Raw genomic sequence first — 16,531 nt, 5'->3', positions numbered from 1 at the left:
TGTACTCTTATTGTGTGAAGGATGAGCGTAGACCACCGTGTGTGTCATGATTCATGTGTTTGCTGCCATGTATCAGTGCTGAAATGTACATACATATGTGGGCTGAGTTGCCAGGACTCCCTGGTCGGCCATTAAAGCTGATGCTCAGCTCTGGTCGAGCAAGTGTAGGACATCCACCTCACCCCTTGACATGGATTCACACATTCACGCACACGTACACTTCTCACCTTGGCCTGATGGGATATCACTGGGGGAATGTACATCCGTCGCTAAAAACAATTTGTCTTGATAGCTGAGATCACTGCCCCATAGCGATCCCTCTTTCTCTTTCTCTGCCTCATCTTTGTCCCTCAGGTCACCGTATGTGTCCAAAGCTAAAAAGCACAACCGGCTGACATGATGTTTTGGCTGATGGACGACAGACTCTCCCTGCCCGGGGTTTATATTAGGAACTGAATGAACACAGGCACATAGAAGTAAAGCAGTAAATCTTCCCTACAAGGAGATCTGGCTGCTGCTGGAGAGCACATGGTCATCTTTTAGACATGACTGGGAGTGAGAGTCATTATCCTTCATTTGAAGCGATGGCAGACAGTTGCAAAAAATAAACAACAACAAAGCAAAAATGCAAATTTTTATTTTCATATCCTATGAACTGGGATTTCCTGGCATGAGCCAGCCCACCAACTGTGGATACATGGTTGTGTGGTGGGAGAGTGGCTGAGGCAGATGTTTTGCCTGCGTTATGGAGCTGGTAATAAGACATGTGGCAGTCCCACATCCAGAGGAGCAGGTGCTGCCACCACACAGCCATTACCATCTGCGCTGATGAGATCAGGGACACAGCCATGCTGGATGTTCGACGGTTGTTATCCCTTAAAGTGAAACATAAAATATAGAAGTGTACAAGCAGCTAAAGTCAGCAACCCCTCGAAACAAACATAGAAAATGTATATGATTCTCATATTCCGTACCATCGCTAGAGAAAAAAAAAGAAGCTCTATTTGGCAGTCAAAATACTCGCTTCACATCTTATCCCCCAATGATTAACATGGTTAACCTCCTATAGGGATTAGCCACGCTCATATCGAGAATTACATGAGCTCTGGGTTGAAGGGATCAACCATATATGATGGATGGAGAGATGAAGGGGGCAAGTGAGGTGAGGATGGATGCCTGGAGTGGCTGGTGGGGATGATGAAGGGATAGATGCGAGGCGTGGATGAAACGAAAACAAATGGGTTCGTATCTCTTTAACGTCTTCTGACGTCATGCTGATGCAGATCTGTTGGATGAGCTGGATGCGAGCGACCGAGAGGAAGACAGGGATGCCGAACCCCCCCCCCCCACACACACACACACACACCAAACTCCTCAGCACTAATTCTTCCACATCCATCCGCGTGGCGAGCTGAGGAGAGGCGCCACGGAAAGGCGCGCATTGATCCGAATCGTCACCTCTGACTGCGCGGTGACGTCATCGAAACTGCGGTAAACGCGACACATTTGTTTTAGCGTAAAAAGCGCCCATATTGAGGTCAGAGAAAAGCGTTGCCAGGGCGACCAGCTTGCTAGGGAGGACACTGCGGCGCGCGCCGCGAACGCGCGTACCTCACCAGCGAGGGTGCGCACGTGCGCGCGTGCGCGTCAGACCGTCACGGCATCCACGCAGCGCGTCGAGCGGCGGCAGCGTCTCCTCTCAAGACCACCGCACGATTCCGTCCGCGCTTCGCAAACCGGAGCTTGAGACGAAACCGGGACGGTGACGGGAGTCTAGTGAGGATTTACCGACGACGTGACAGAAATAACGCTTCGGAACTGTGTCGCCACGACAACACAGGTGACACTTCGCCCGGCTGTGGAACCCAACAAGCCCCGCAGACAACACTTTCGGGTTATTTGGGGGTCGTTTTGTCGACTTAACGTGTCGATAAATGAGACATTCTTCCGGATCCTAACCGGACTTTCCATCGATATATTAGAATTTAAAAAAAAAAAAAAAAAACAAAACATATACGGGGGATCGAAACCGACCCGACCCGGCCATGCCCGCTCGGATGGGTGATGCAGTAGAGCAGCTTCACCTCCTCTGGCATGAAGTCCTGACTGGATTGAACGAGGTCGCCTTCTTCTGTCTGCTCTTTTAGAAACGAACACTTTTTTTTTTTTTTCCCCCTCGCTCACTTGACATTTACCGACGCGAGAGGGAAGATTGGGTGAAGAGGACACGGGGGACAAGGACGAAATCTCAGGAAAAAAAAAAAAAAAAAAAAAGAAGATCTCCAGGAGGGATCCGGCAGCTCGGCGCGCATCGGCGGATCACAAATTAACAGGTAGGCTGAGGTACGTGGTGAGTTAAATCCTCCTGTCTCCTCTGAAACAGGAGACAGACACAAAAGATTTCTTATGTATTTCTTTGAAACTGCATCTGCACTCTTGGTTAGAATTAGGGATGAAAAAATATTTCTGTTGCCTCCATGCAATCACAATGGGTTTTTTTCTTCTTTTTTTTTGGAAGAATATACTAAATCAATCCAGTGCAATAATCTGTTGGATTTGACATTGCATGTGTGAGTATTTGCAGTGTGTCCATGTCAGACCTGTTGTGAATGATGAGTTGTGCTTTGCCCCAAGGAGCTGTTGCTCCTTCATAATAGAGGAGATGTATCCTCGGTGGCATGAATGAGGACCTGACCTCCTCTGCTGGAATGATAGAGGCTTTTATTCAGGCAGGCTCTGCTCATTCCTCTGTCCTCATAGTGTAAGGATTTGTAGCTTATTAATGGAAGTGCTTCATTTCCAAGGTTGAATCAGTTGTTGATCGAATGGAAAAAACAGCGGATTGGACCTTTTGCCCGGAGACCACCGAGTGATGCAGCCAGAAATCTACACGAGAATCGAATGTTTTTCTCAAAAGTCCTCTTTCAGCAGTTCATCTTTCAACTTAATATGAGCATATTTTCACAGGGTCTTCACACCCATGGGCAGAAACGCCATCACCATGAGAGCATTTCCACTTAAATGCTCTGCTCCACACACACAAATAGATGCACACACAGCATGAAGAATGGGGCGCATTTATATGCTGTGGCTGGTGTTGTGGGGCATTTGGATCGACAGGGCCTGCTCGATGATAGAATTCAGCCGGGACAAGAAGACCTCTGTTCTTATCTGCGGCAACGAGAAGCGTAAGACAGCTCGGCTCCCCTCAGCTCAGCTCAGTTCAGCTTCTCTCTGTGGCTTAGGCAGCCCGTTTAGTCTGATGGGGACATCTCATCTGTGTGGAGAAAACATTTAAATGGAGGCAGGAGAATAATGTGCATCTGTCTTTGTGCTAAATAGATGTTGTCACGGGGTTATTTATCTCTGTGATGGCAGGCAGGAAACTTGGAAGACCCATGGAGATGTTGAAAGAGGATAGTGGAAGCGGCATGCTGATGCAGTGACTCAAGTGATTACATGAATTTGTATGTGTGAGAGAAATATGTAGTCACAGAATGGGAGAAGAAATGGAGGAGAGAGTAGATCGTAGAGAATTTCTGCAGCAATGCAACACGTTGAATCTTCTTTATTCATTTGGGATCAGTAGCAGAAACAGAAAAGCTGATGATGCGTTGTTTTGACAACGCCTACTCACACTAGTTAAATTATAGATTGAGTTTAATTATCAATAAACAAATACATGAAGGAATAAATGAAGTGTGGAAAATGAGTTCAGGAGTCCCTCTGCCTGGGGACAAAAATCTGCTCCAAGCTGCGCTGGGATGTGTTTGAGGTTTTGAGGTATTTGTTCTTTTTTTTGGGGGGGGGGGGTACAACTGTTTGCATCCCACTCGTTGGTTAACGCCATCATTCTTCTAGAAGGTGCAGCAAAGCTGGAGGCAGATGTGACCGAGGGAGCGTCGTTGGGTAGATTGATGGCTCCTGATGTTGGTGACTAGGCAGTCAACAGATGCAGGCTCGACTTGTGGAAGGTTAAATTGAAATCATAATCACACGTCATCATGTTTTCACAGACCTTAAAATAGCTCTCTGTTTCTTCTCTGCTGCTAGTTTCATCCCTCACTGTTTATTTTTACTGTTGATGAATCAGTGACAGCAGGTCGCCCTATGCATCAGGCTGCTTTCTGACACCGTAGATGAGAGCAGTTGCTGCTAATATTAGGTGAAGGGTGTCACAAAGAAACATCCCCATCATTCATTTAGCTCACATGTTAACTAGAGAACGAGAGTCTCATCTGATGAATGCTGGTCAAGTGATTGTTCATGAACGAATACATGAATTTGTCAAGCCAAGGCTGGTTGAACATGCGAGTCCTCGGAGAGGCGCTGTTCCTCACGTCTCTTTTTTTTTTTGTTACGAGAAACTGAGGAAGACAACGGTGTGTGTGTCCATAGGCTTGAAGGTTAATTCAATATTATTTTGTTTCTCAACAGCACAAAATGTCTCCCACTTGTAAGCTAATCTGAAGTTTTTCTGGTATGTTTATTGGTTGTATAATTACCGAAATATTGAATTTTTGCTGCACCAGTTTGTATAGTTAAAAAATAATTCCACTTAAGGCTTTGACAAAATGGATTTTGGAGTTACTATGTGGAAAAAGCAATCAATAGCATACTTAAAAGTACAAGTTAGGAGGGATAAGAAGCGGAAGGAGTAAAAAGCGCTAAATACACAAATGTCTGTTAGAATAAAAGTCAAATGATTGTAATTAAAACAAGGTTACTGATTAGGATCTACATTTGAGAGAGCTACTGCTGTGATACCCAAGCAGGTATCATAAATGGTGGCTGTATGTTTCTGCTGCCATCTCCCCTTATAGAAGGTGGCTAAGCACAAGCGGTGACAGAACACGCCTGAGTGAGCTGACCTTGCAGGCTAAAATGACACAAGGTCCTGCCACACTTACAACACATTATATGCTCCCCAGAAGCTTTCACCAGAAAGAGAAGAAAAACACTTTTTTCCTTCCTTTCCACAGAACAAGAATTACATTGTGAGCTCAACTCCACAGTAGGCATCACATAACTAGGGTAATATGGTTGTTGTCACCACCCTAATTTACATTTAATGAACATTTCATTTCTGAAATCAAAACTGATTATATGAAATGGCTCAATAATGGATTCTCTCATATGTTTGTATGTCTGAATGTGTGTGTGTGTGTGTGTGTGTGTGTGTGTGTTTGTGTGTGTGTGTGTGTGCGCGCGCATGCGTGCGTGTGTGTGTATTTGTGTATACAGGTAGTCCTCAACATACGACCACGATTGGTTCTGAGAGGTTGTTTGTAAATTGAATTGTTTGTAAGTCCTAATTTATTAAATTCCAATATATAATCTCCATTTGAGGTCATTTAAATTCCATTAGTACTCTAAATATTAAAGAACTTTTCTCTAAGACTTAGAGAAACAATTGCAGGAGATTAAAAACAACATTTAATAAAATACAATAGAGGTGCATGTCGTTTCAAGTGAAGTTGTTCTCAATCATGTCTGTTTTCAAAAAAGGAAATTAAAAAAATAATTAAGTTTATGTCATTTCACTCCAAAAAACGTCTATTTCAGCAGGGATGCCCATATTTCGATCTCCCCTGATCCTCTTGTAGCTCTTCCGGGAGAATGTTGAGGTGTTCCCAAGCCAGCTGACAGACATAGTCTCTCCAGCTTCCCTGAGGCCTCCTCCCAGTAGGACATGACCAGAACACCTCCCAAGGGAGGCATCCGGGAGGCATCTGGAACAGATGTCAGGACCACCTCAGCTGGCTTTGCATGATTTGGAAGAGCAGAGGAATTACTCAGAGTTCCTCCCTAGTGACTGAGCTCCTTACCCTATGTCTAAGGGTTTGTCCAGCCACTTTATGGAGGAAACTCATTTCAATTGCTTGTATCCAGGACATTGTCCTTTCAGTCATGACCCAAAGCTCATGACCATAGGTGAGAGTAGGAACTTAGGTTGACCAGTAAATTGAGAGCTTTATCTTTTGGCTCAGCTCCTTCTTCACCACACAGACCTGTACAATGACTGTATCACTACAGAAGCTTCGCCGATCTGTATGTCATTCTCACATTCCATTTTTTCCTCACTCAACAAGACCCCAATATACTTGAAATCCTCCAGTTGGGAAATAGACTCCCCACTGACCTAGATAGTGCAGACCCCCTTTATCTGGTCAAGAACCATGGCCTCAGATTTGCAGGTACTGGTCCTCATCCCACTTGAGTCACACTCAATTGAAAACCACCTCAGTTCATGCTAAAGGTCCAGGTTTGAGGAGGCCAACAGGAAAACATAATCTACAAAAAACAGACATGAAATCCTTTGGTTCCCTAAACCAAAGATCCTGGGGCCCCTGGTTCAGAGATTCCGTCCATAAAGTTACGAACAGAACTCGTGGTAAAGGCCAGCTCTAATGAAGTCCAACAAGCAGCTGGAACAGGTCTGACTGCCGGCAATGCGAACCAAGCTCCGAGTTTGGTGATAGAGTAATCCGACAGCCCTAGGTCATTTAGAGCAGGCTTGTGACAAAGTCCTTCTTGTTTTCCCTTGAGCAGCAGTTTCCCTCTGGAACCACTAAATTCTATTTGTATTTGGTTCCATAGGCAACTAATGTCTATGATCACATGGACTTCGCTGGGCTGCTTTATTGTGTTGCTCTTCATTGTTTGTCTTTCTCTGTCCATTGTTTGCTGATTCATTGGTTTGGTTTAAAGAGAGTATGCTTTTACCATGAAGGACATAGCTCTACAAATATTTCAAACCCTAAAGGTCTATTATAAATGAAGAACTTGTGAAAATTATTTCACATAATTTGTTAATAGGGGCAGCATGGTGGTGCTGTTGCCTCACAGCAAGAAGGTTCTTGGTTCAATTCCACCTGGGACCGTTCTGTGTGGAGTTTGCATTTTCTCTTTCTGTCTCCGGGGTTTTCTCCGTTTTCCTCCCACCTCCACTATAAAATGTCCATTGGTATGAATGTAAGCATGAGTGAATGGCTGTCTTTCTGTGTTGAACTGGCAACTTGTCCAGGGTGTACCCCACCTCTTACTTGTACAGTATTCAGCTAGGACAGGCTCTTGTTAACCCATGACCTGGATTCGGATGAGTGTTTTAGGCAATTTCTGATTGTCTCAACTTCAAGAAGATGAATGTATGTTCTTACATCAATGAAAAAAACAAAAACAAAATTGTTGTCATGAACTTGTTAATACAAGCCAGCACAGAACTACTGTAATGAAAGCCACAAATAATCTTTTAAATAAATTTTCCCAATCTGGATCCTGATATGTAGGATACCCTAGGGTCCATATTTGGTAAAAAATTCATGCAAATCCATCCATCAGTTTTTCTGCTAATGAACAAAAAACCTAATAAACTGTCAGCACAGTTAATAATGATGTCAATATTTTGAATTAGAAAAGAACGTTTGAGAACAATGAATGGCCATAACAGTCTTTACTTTTTGAGTTTGAATCATAAAGATGTTCATAATAACCCAAACAGTTAAAGGGGAAAAAAGTTATATTTAAAACACAGGGGTTATATTTAAAGTGAAGCGGTCAAATTCGACCTCCTGCAATTTCTTGAAAAAAGCTCATTAAAATTAATCAATATTTATTGATACAGGCCAAAAATAAACATTTTATCATGATGAAGGTGTCAGCTATATTGTCCAGCCCTGATCTGAAGACCAGAACATTAATCAAACTACTACTGACATCACCGTATTGACTGCTGCAATGTCAAAATTGCTGAAGGTTGCATTTTTTTTCTTCATGGTAACGCCCAATAAACAATGTTCCCTGATGCTGTACGGAATCACAGCCAAAAATATTACAGCGTCAAACTGAGCGGACCTAACCATTTACGTATCTTTATTACGTAAGAATATAAAAAAAATCTGAAACTCTGGAGCCCATTTTGTAATATTATGTAATCCTTATGAATGTGGTGATGAATTCAATCAAATGATTCAAGAGTAAAGATATGTTTGAGCATTGCTCTTACAGAAAAGCGCTTCCAACTGTACTCCTCATCCTGACTGTATCGCCCACAGCCCCTCCATAGAGCCACATGTCTTTTGTCTGTGCTTGTTGAATGAGATCTTTGCTCTCTGGGATGCAGGATACAAGGGTTAGAGCAGAGACGGTTCATAAACCGAGACAACTCACTGAGGAGTCATTTCCTGTATCTATGTCACACGGGTTTTATCGCTGCGCCACACTTGTAAGAGACTAGATGCAGGTCCTGAGTTAAGTCTGTAGACGTGAACGTGAGTGCAGATAATGAATGATTTTTCTGCGTCATTGAAAATAAATTCAGCACATTTTTCACCAGCCAGTGTCTCCAGATCAGTCCAACAGTAAAATCTGATATAAAAATTTTCTGAACCATGAATCATAAGAAAATTAGCTGGAGATCTGTCTCTGTTGATCTTTGGCACGGATAGTAATCTAACAGATAATAACACGTAGAGAAATAAAGTGGATGCTTTACATTTTTTACTGCATCTTTAGACATGGTCAATAAATAGCCCTTACTGTTTATTGTTATGAAAAATACCAAGCTGATTCAGGTGGGAGAGAAGACCACCTCACACATGAGACAGTGCATACTTTTTCAAACAATATCACTGGTAATACTTTAGCTTAGAATGTTTAGCTATTTCTCACATGACAGTTGCACAACACCAGAATATAGTCTTCTATTCTTCATCTTTCACTTTGCCTCTGTCTTCCTGTTTTTTATCAATATCCTGTTGTCATATATTGTCTCTGTCTGTCATTCAGTATCTCTTCATCAAACATTTCTTCTTCTGTCTCCTCCGTTTGTCTTCCAACCTTCATGTTGTCCATCAAACTAAAGCAAACTGCAGTGTAGTGCCCCCCTTGGAAGCTAATTAGGTGAGATCATGATCAGACCCTCAAATTTTGATAGAAAAATTCTAGTATTCACTTCTTAAAACTCCAGCTAACAGGAGCAGCAACCTACTCATCACCATTCGTCCTGTCTCTGACCACCGGCCAAGATCGGTGTTCCTTATGTTTTTTTTTTTTTCAAAGAGATAAAGGCCACAGGAAGACCAAGACTATGAGAAACCACCCAGAACACCCATTGTCCAGCTCCACACTGCTGCCTCCCTACTCAAATTTGACAGCAGAGGACGTTGGAAACAGCATCACATTCCTTTTGACTGTTGGAAAAATAAAAGGTCCGTTGAATAATTTCTGAACAAATAATGACATTTACCATTGAAACTGCAAGGCTACGAGGGGATTTCATGTTCATGTGTTACAGAAGTGGGCCATCCATAGAAAGTATGATATAGATTTGATGGAATCAGCAACAGTGGAGTCAGCAACGGCTGGGATTACATGCATCCTGCTTTTCTGGCCAATCAGATTGACTGACAGTCAGGCTCTCAGGATCTGTGCTGCTCTGAGCAGTGCAGCTCACCCCTCTGGCAAACTGGGTAACTTGCCTGGTTTTCTTTGGTGCATGAGATGTCTACCTGTGTGCTTCATTTTTGTCCTTCATTAAAATCTACAATCCTTTTCATAGTCCAGCAGGTCTAACTTCAACATAACTTTTGAGGTTAAAGCACTTTTTAAAACCGCTTTTATTTATTCTATGTAATTTATCACAGTTTTGCACCATTTTTGCCACATGCGTAGCTCTGACAAACATGCAGTGCAATTTGTATATTTTACACCAGTGGGGATTTTGAGAAATTGAGTGAGTTACGGTATTGACAGCATCTCAAGGTCAGGAGTAGTCACATCCCGTGAGTACTCCACAGTAAACCCTCAGCATCACAAACAAGCTCCGGGTCAACAGGTCTGGAGACAGGCAGGTGGGTAGACTGGCTGTTAGTCCTGCCCTCTTACCCCAGACACACACAGAAAGAGGAGAATCGAATTTGCTCTGAAAGTCAAGTAATCAAGAAAGTCACAAGGAATTGAAAAGAGCATAGGCCATAAGAAAAAAGACACAATGTTAAAAAAACCCACTGTGTGGCACCAAGAAAGAGATAGAGATAGAGAGAGAGAGAGAGAGAGAGAAAGAGAGAGAGAGAGAGAGAGAGAGAGAGAGAGAGAGAGATTTAATTTTTAAAATCACATTTATTCATGAAGTCGATACAAAATACAAGACAGTTATGTTAACAACATCCAAGAGAGATTCACTCAAACAGGAACATACACTTCAAAAAAACAGATCATATGAAATGTGGGCAAGATATATGCAAATTTAACCAAACACTGACTGAACATACGTTCCTCATTTAACACGGAACATAAGACACCTTTGACAAACCATAGGTTCGTAACAGTATTAAAATCATTCATAGCTCTGAAATAGTTAAAATCAATTCTGATTGTTGTTTGACACACAGAGAGCGAGAGAGAGAGAGAGAGAGAGAGAGAGAGAGAGAGAGAGAGAGAGAGAGAGAGATGCCACAACATTGCAACACCTCCATCACTATTTTGCAATCCTAACATCTGTTATAAGCTTCCTCTTCCCTCCTGTTGCACACACATTAGTATGAGCTGACACACCACCACACGTATTAGTATGAGCTGTCAGCCGAAACCCGAACAACTAGCTCGAGAAAGACCAGTTGAATGGTAATGCTGGCAAAAGAAGTAGCAGCAGCAGCGGCCGCGTAGGCCAACATGTTGAAGTGTTATCACTGTGGCTGCACTGTATAATGATGAGGGTTGTTATAAGACACACATATTTCCCTCTTGTGCTGGCAAACACACACTGGCTACCATCCTCAGTCAGTCAAACATAATGAGCCTCTGTAGCAGCATAGCCGGTGGCTGTGTTGGAGCGAAGGCTAGGCTCGTTTTCATTCGTTATCTACCTTTTGACCTAAGTTACCATGGTATACTCCTGGTTGGGTGTGATGTATTACCACAGCTGTTGACTAATGCAATAATTGAAGATTTAAGACACCGTTCGCTTCTGCCAATCTTCCAGGGGTTACTACTGCTGTGTAAAGCACTGCCTGGAAGAGCTCTGGACGTTTCCACCAACATAATCACTGCTTACTCTACTGCCAAGATATTTACTGGTAAGCAGTGGATGCTGTGTGGGTGTAAGCACGAGTTTACTGTTCCATGTCAGATCTTCAACTTTTCTCCAAGAAATGAGACTCAACCTCTACATCCCTGAACAAATTGAGCATTTCAAGTACTTCCGTTTGCTGTCGAGCCTCAGTTGATGCATTGTTGCACTGCTGGGCTTTCACTGTCGCAGTGGCGGATGTTAATGAAAAGAATAAGCCTGTTCTTACATATTGAATTAGGATGTCTTTTCCCTGACAGGCCCTTGCTAAATCCTGGTCGCATTTGTGTGTATGTCTGCTAGCTTGTGCTTTTTAAGAAGGGTAGCAGAAGAACGACAATGATGAATGAGGACCAGCATGGCAGCCTTACCCTTTTGCGCTTGATGATGCCAAGCAGGGAATGATTGTCGCTGTTATTATCACAATCATCAAAGCAAACACTAACCCCAGGGATGATCACAGACACATATGAACACGCATTTATCAATGTAAGGTTCCACCATGGTGAACAAAGAACAAGAACCTCAAAACCTTTGGCACACATTTCTCATTTGATTTGTTTTAACCAAAGGCATTCTCCTCTTCTTTCCTCAAAGGATGTGGCATATGTATCCTCCATCCTTCATGGGAAAGAATATGTGTTTGTTAAATCATTCATCTGTGGCTCTTCACAATGTCTCTCAAGGCTCAAGCAGTTCCTGTACTGACAAATGGTATACCATGAAAGAGGGACTGCATTCCACTCCATGTTGAACACTACTGGTCTCAACAATAGAAATAGATTGTAAAGATAAAGGAACAGAATAAACAGGTAAAACAGACTAGGTGGTATATATTACTGTGAGAGTAGCTCGCCATTGGGGGAGAATGTCTTATCACCTTCATTGGCCAGGGTAAAAGAGTGTAACCTTGGCCACATGCTAATACTAATACCTAATGAGTGGTCGGGATTGCTAAACTGGGGGATGTGCTAGTGTGCATTGCTTGTAGGTGGCAGAGCATGATGGAATCGGGGTATTTCTGTAAAAACAAGGACGTGGACAGAAAGCAAGCAGAGTTCTCCTAGTCCCTTCATGAAACAATCTCTTTCCATTTGGGTTCACACTCCAGGGATTTGGAAGCAAGGAGGGGGTGGAGATTTAAAAGGCTGCATGTCAGCAGGTTTTCCTGGACCTATTTTTTTAAAACTGCTTCTATTTCTCTTTCCGTTGTGGAAAGTGGGAGTTTTATCCCCTCACTGGAGAATTCAGCTTCACATTCCGTGTGTTGGGTTTGTACGCTTGATGTGCATGCCTGCCATTCTTCCTTTCAACAATTTGTTGACAGGTAAATATCTGAATTGATTTTCCAAAGGTCTCTGAAAGACTGCCCGATGGATTGTGCTCTTGACATCTTCATTTTGCAGGACTCTGACAAATCTGAAGAGGTGGAATGCTATTGATTCAAAGTAGATGAGGCAATTCACAATCATCTCTGACACTAAGAGAGAGAAATTTTGGATTGCCCCAGTCCATTTCGCTAAAAACACAAGGGAATTGTTTCCCACAGATTTCTTCACATCCTGTACCTTAATCTCCATTCATTACCTTTTTTCTTTCCTCCCCCCTCTCTCTCTTTTTTTTTTTTTTTTGGTTAGTCAGGCCGTCCATGCCCTATCTATTTTTCCCTCATCCACTTAATTAACACATTGATCAGAATGCTCATAAATTAGTCCTCTAGAAAAAAACGCCATAGGATAATCTTCCTATTTTCACCCCTCCCCCCACTTTAGCCAGTCAAGCAAGGTATTTGAGCCACCCTACACCTCAGTTATGTCATCATGTGAGGTCAAGTGTATTTTTTAAAAATGTATTCAATTCAGCTCCTTGTACATTTACTACATACTAGTAAAAGCTGAAGTGCCTAGAAGAGGAATTAAGGCGAGTAGGGAGTGGGGATTTAGTTAGAGGTCAATACTGCTCTTCAACATCCCCTCAAAAAACTTCATCAAACTCAAAAAACAACCTTTTCATGCTCCCATTGTGCCTGTAAATGTTTTCCCCTTCCCTTGGTCTCTCTCTTTTGCTCTGTGTCTAACCCATTCAGAGCAGGGTGCTGGGTGTATCCTTTGAGATTTGGCCAATTAGGAGGATCTCAGAGATCATAATGAAGGGAGACCCTTCACACACAATCTTCTCCACATCCTATTTCCAATTTCTTCCATTTCCACCGTGTCTCTGTGCTGTTTTTCCTGTTGACTTTACTTGTGCCTCCTTTTCTATTTGCTTCTTCTCTCACTCTGTAGTACAACCCCTTTCCTTGTTTTTATTTTTCACTTCAAGTTTCTAATTGCTTCCATGTCTGTTGCTCAGTTTGCTTTTGGAAACATAAACTACATTCCATTTTGAGTATGGCATAGGCTTGCACCTGCGTTAATTCAGTTGTATCCTTTCTCCATATTCTGTCACACACTTTCCCAGATATCTGGTTTTCATTCTTAACCACTGTGATTTTTTTTACTGGTGTTAACTAGATCTGAAACCAAAAGTGTTGTCTGTTTCAGGGCGAAAGGATATTTTGATATAAATGTTTGGCTCATGGTGGCACAGTGGATAACACCGTTGCCTCACAGCGAGAAGGTTCTGGGTTTGTATGTCTTCCCAGCGTCTACGTGGGTTCTCTCCAGGTTCTCTGGCCTCTTTCTACCTCCAAGAACATTCAGCTTATGTGATTTTTTTCACACCACATTGTCTGTAGGTGTGAGTGTGAGCACACATGGTTATTTGTCTTTAATGTGGCCCAGTGACGAGCTGGCATCTCATCTGGAGTGTACCCTGCTTTTCGCTAATCGCTAGTTGAGGTAGGCTCCAACAGACCTGGATGGATAGATGAATGAATGGATAGATGAATGGATGGATGAATTATTGGCCAACTGATACACGATTCATTTATATCCTAAGGTTTCCTGACAGAAACAGATATTTTAACAGAACCAGAAGCAATTTGTGCATTTGTGGAAGTTAAAAATTGAATGCTTTTGCAAACTGCACAGGGGAATGCATATAGAGGAGAAATATTTCTTTTAACAGTGTAGTGACAACAAATTTATCACAATAAAACTCTTGGGTTGCACAGAAAATATACTTATCCACCATTGTAGTGCGCCATATTTGCCCTTCGGTTGTATGGCTTCCAGCTACGGTGGGTGCTTTATCAATACTTTTGACAGGTGACAATTTGGAAGGAAGCCAATTAGGGATCAAATCTTTAATGCACTACAGTAACAACCCTAGAAGTTTTGAATGGGGTATACAATTCTTGGGTATATTTTGGAACAATTTTGACAAACACACACCACAGGCCAACAAAGGATTGACAACCTCTCATAAAGATTGATTTAAGGCTTTTGCGAGTTGTGTTTATATTTTTCTAAACTTGGCATGCTGTAACTTTATTGTTTTTGATAAGCACTTATAATAAGAATGAAACCATGCAGGAACTTGTGCAGTCTCCTCTGGCTTTTGTCGATAGAGACAAAGACAGAGACAACAAAAATATACAGAACACTTACAGGGTTAAGAGGAGAAGAGCATCTTCAAGGATATGGAGAATGGATTCCGTTAGACTCATATGGTGGCCCGTTGTTGCTACGGCTTGAAAGGAAAGACTTTACCAATGATGGCATTGTCATACAAGGCAATTGTCACTTGAGAAATCACACTGGAGAGGACTGTCATTTATTTGTCCACTTTGTGTAAAAAAGTGAAAAATGTATGATCATAATGACTTTATCACAGCAAATAAAGGTACCTTGCAAGACTGTTGACTTCTGCATTGTTAAGTAGCTCTCAAGGGAAGTGCCATCAGGCCCATGCACACATACTGTAGAGAGGACACACTCATACAGGTTTATGTGCTCCTGGCATATTTCACTGTGACTGTCACTGCCGCACAAGAATAGATATGTTTCGGTAATAATCTGATGTGCCATTGCCCTCTCTAGCTCATGAGTCTTTTCAGTACAACAGTTATAAGGCTATTACATTTACGCTTGTCAAAGCCGGACTTCAAGGTCAGGCATGACAGACAGGGATTTGGAGTCAGAGCTGAGCAGAGAACAAGTTCACAATTGTGGTTTTTAGAGTAAAATAGTTCCTAAGGATTCTAAAAGTCAAGGTCAGTGATTGCTCTATCACATGGGGCTGATGGGGAGGAGGGGTTGCAGTATTAAATGGCCTGAACGTTATCTCTCGAGATAGAGTCTACACAGATGAGCATACAGTCACACATTCAGACAGCGTGTTTGTAGGCATAATGTTTTATAATTATTATGACTATAATATCCGCGGTGCACTGGCGTCGTGCCCGGAGTGTCCCCCGCCTTACGCCCTATGCAGCCGAGATAGGCTCCGGCTCCCCGCGACCCGCTGCGGCGGATATAGTGGTGGTAATCTGAAAATGACTGACTGACTGACTGACTATAACATTGCAAGTGCACTTCATCCTATTTGGATTCGCTCTAATCACCTATGTAATCTCATTTTCCATGATAATACAATATTCTATACATTCAACATTGCGTAGCTGTGATTCCCCATGATTCTTCACAACTGTTCACAACACAGTCTGGAAGCCACAATCACAGAACAGGGGTTTTAAAGTCCAAGTGAAATCAGATTCCAACATACACACTATTAGATTCTCCCAAGATGATCTTCTCATCAATCTTAAACATGCACACACCAAACAATGGGACATTTCACATGGCAGGAAGTTGTGAAGAATCTTAGTAAAATAAATCTTAGGAGCTGTTGCAGGATTTCTCTCACTGTTTGAAATGAGCACTGACAGAATCATTTAGATTAAATTTCCTTTATACTGTATATATATCATACATCTTTATTGTAGCGTGAGGCTAGCGGGTTACTTGCATCATTTGAAACACATTCACGTCGCAGAAATAGCTCTATTGTCTATGGCCTGTCACAGTAATTACATTATCTGTATATGGTTATGTGACATCAGATAAACATGAATATATAAAGTAGTGAAACTGGATTGGCAGTAAATTGATTTTCAAGCAATGAATAGCACCCATGGGTCAAGTTTTTATTTAAGTGCAATTTGTAAGCACAACAGTCTGGAAGCCCATTTTATCTACTTTATTTGTTTGTATGTTTGTATTTTTATTTGTGTATGAGGTTTTAATATCTTGCATGTTTCAATGTTATTGTCTGAAATTAGTGAGTCATTTAATTAAGATATTTATGACCTCTCTCATGGATCAATTAAGTACACTGCTTGAAAATATGGATAAATAGCTTACCTCAAAAACACCATATTTCAAATATGAGCGTTACAGGGTTTTGCTCAAAGACTTCATGACGCATCATTCTTATAGAGCACCCCCCTCCACCTCCACCTCCACCTGCTGTGCTTTAATCCTGGCAGTATCCTCAACCTGGAAGCGGTGAAGTGGTGGT

General features: G+C 42.1%; 1 protein-coding gene across 1 annotated transcript in view; it reads left to right on the top strand.

The window, feature by feature from the left end:
• Window positions 1-1,557: 1,557 nt before the first annotated feature.
• nlgn2a (neuroligin 2a) overlaps window positions 1,558-16,531 on the top strand; it is a 191,950-nt gene continuing 176,976 nt past the window's right edge. The window contains exon 1 of the mRNA XM_068308159.1: window positions 1,558-2,333. The gene's annotated coding sequence lies outside the window, so the exon portion shown is untranslated. The remainder of the gene's footprint in view (window positions 2,334-16,531) is intronic.

Source organism: Antennarius striatus, chromosome 23 (assembly GCF_040054535.1).
Source record: "Antennarius striatus isolate MH-2024 chromosome 23, ASM4005453v1, whole genome shotgun sequence".
Lineage (NCBI taxonomy): Eukaryota > Metazoa > Chordata > Actinopteri > Lophiiformes > Antennariidae > Antennarius > Antennarius striatus.
This window is presented reverse-complemented; position numbering and strand designations above follow the sequence as displayed.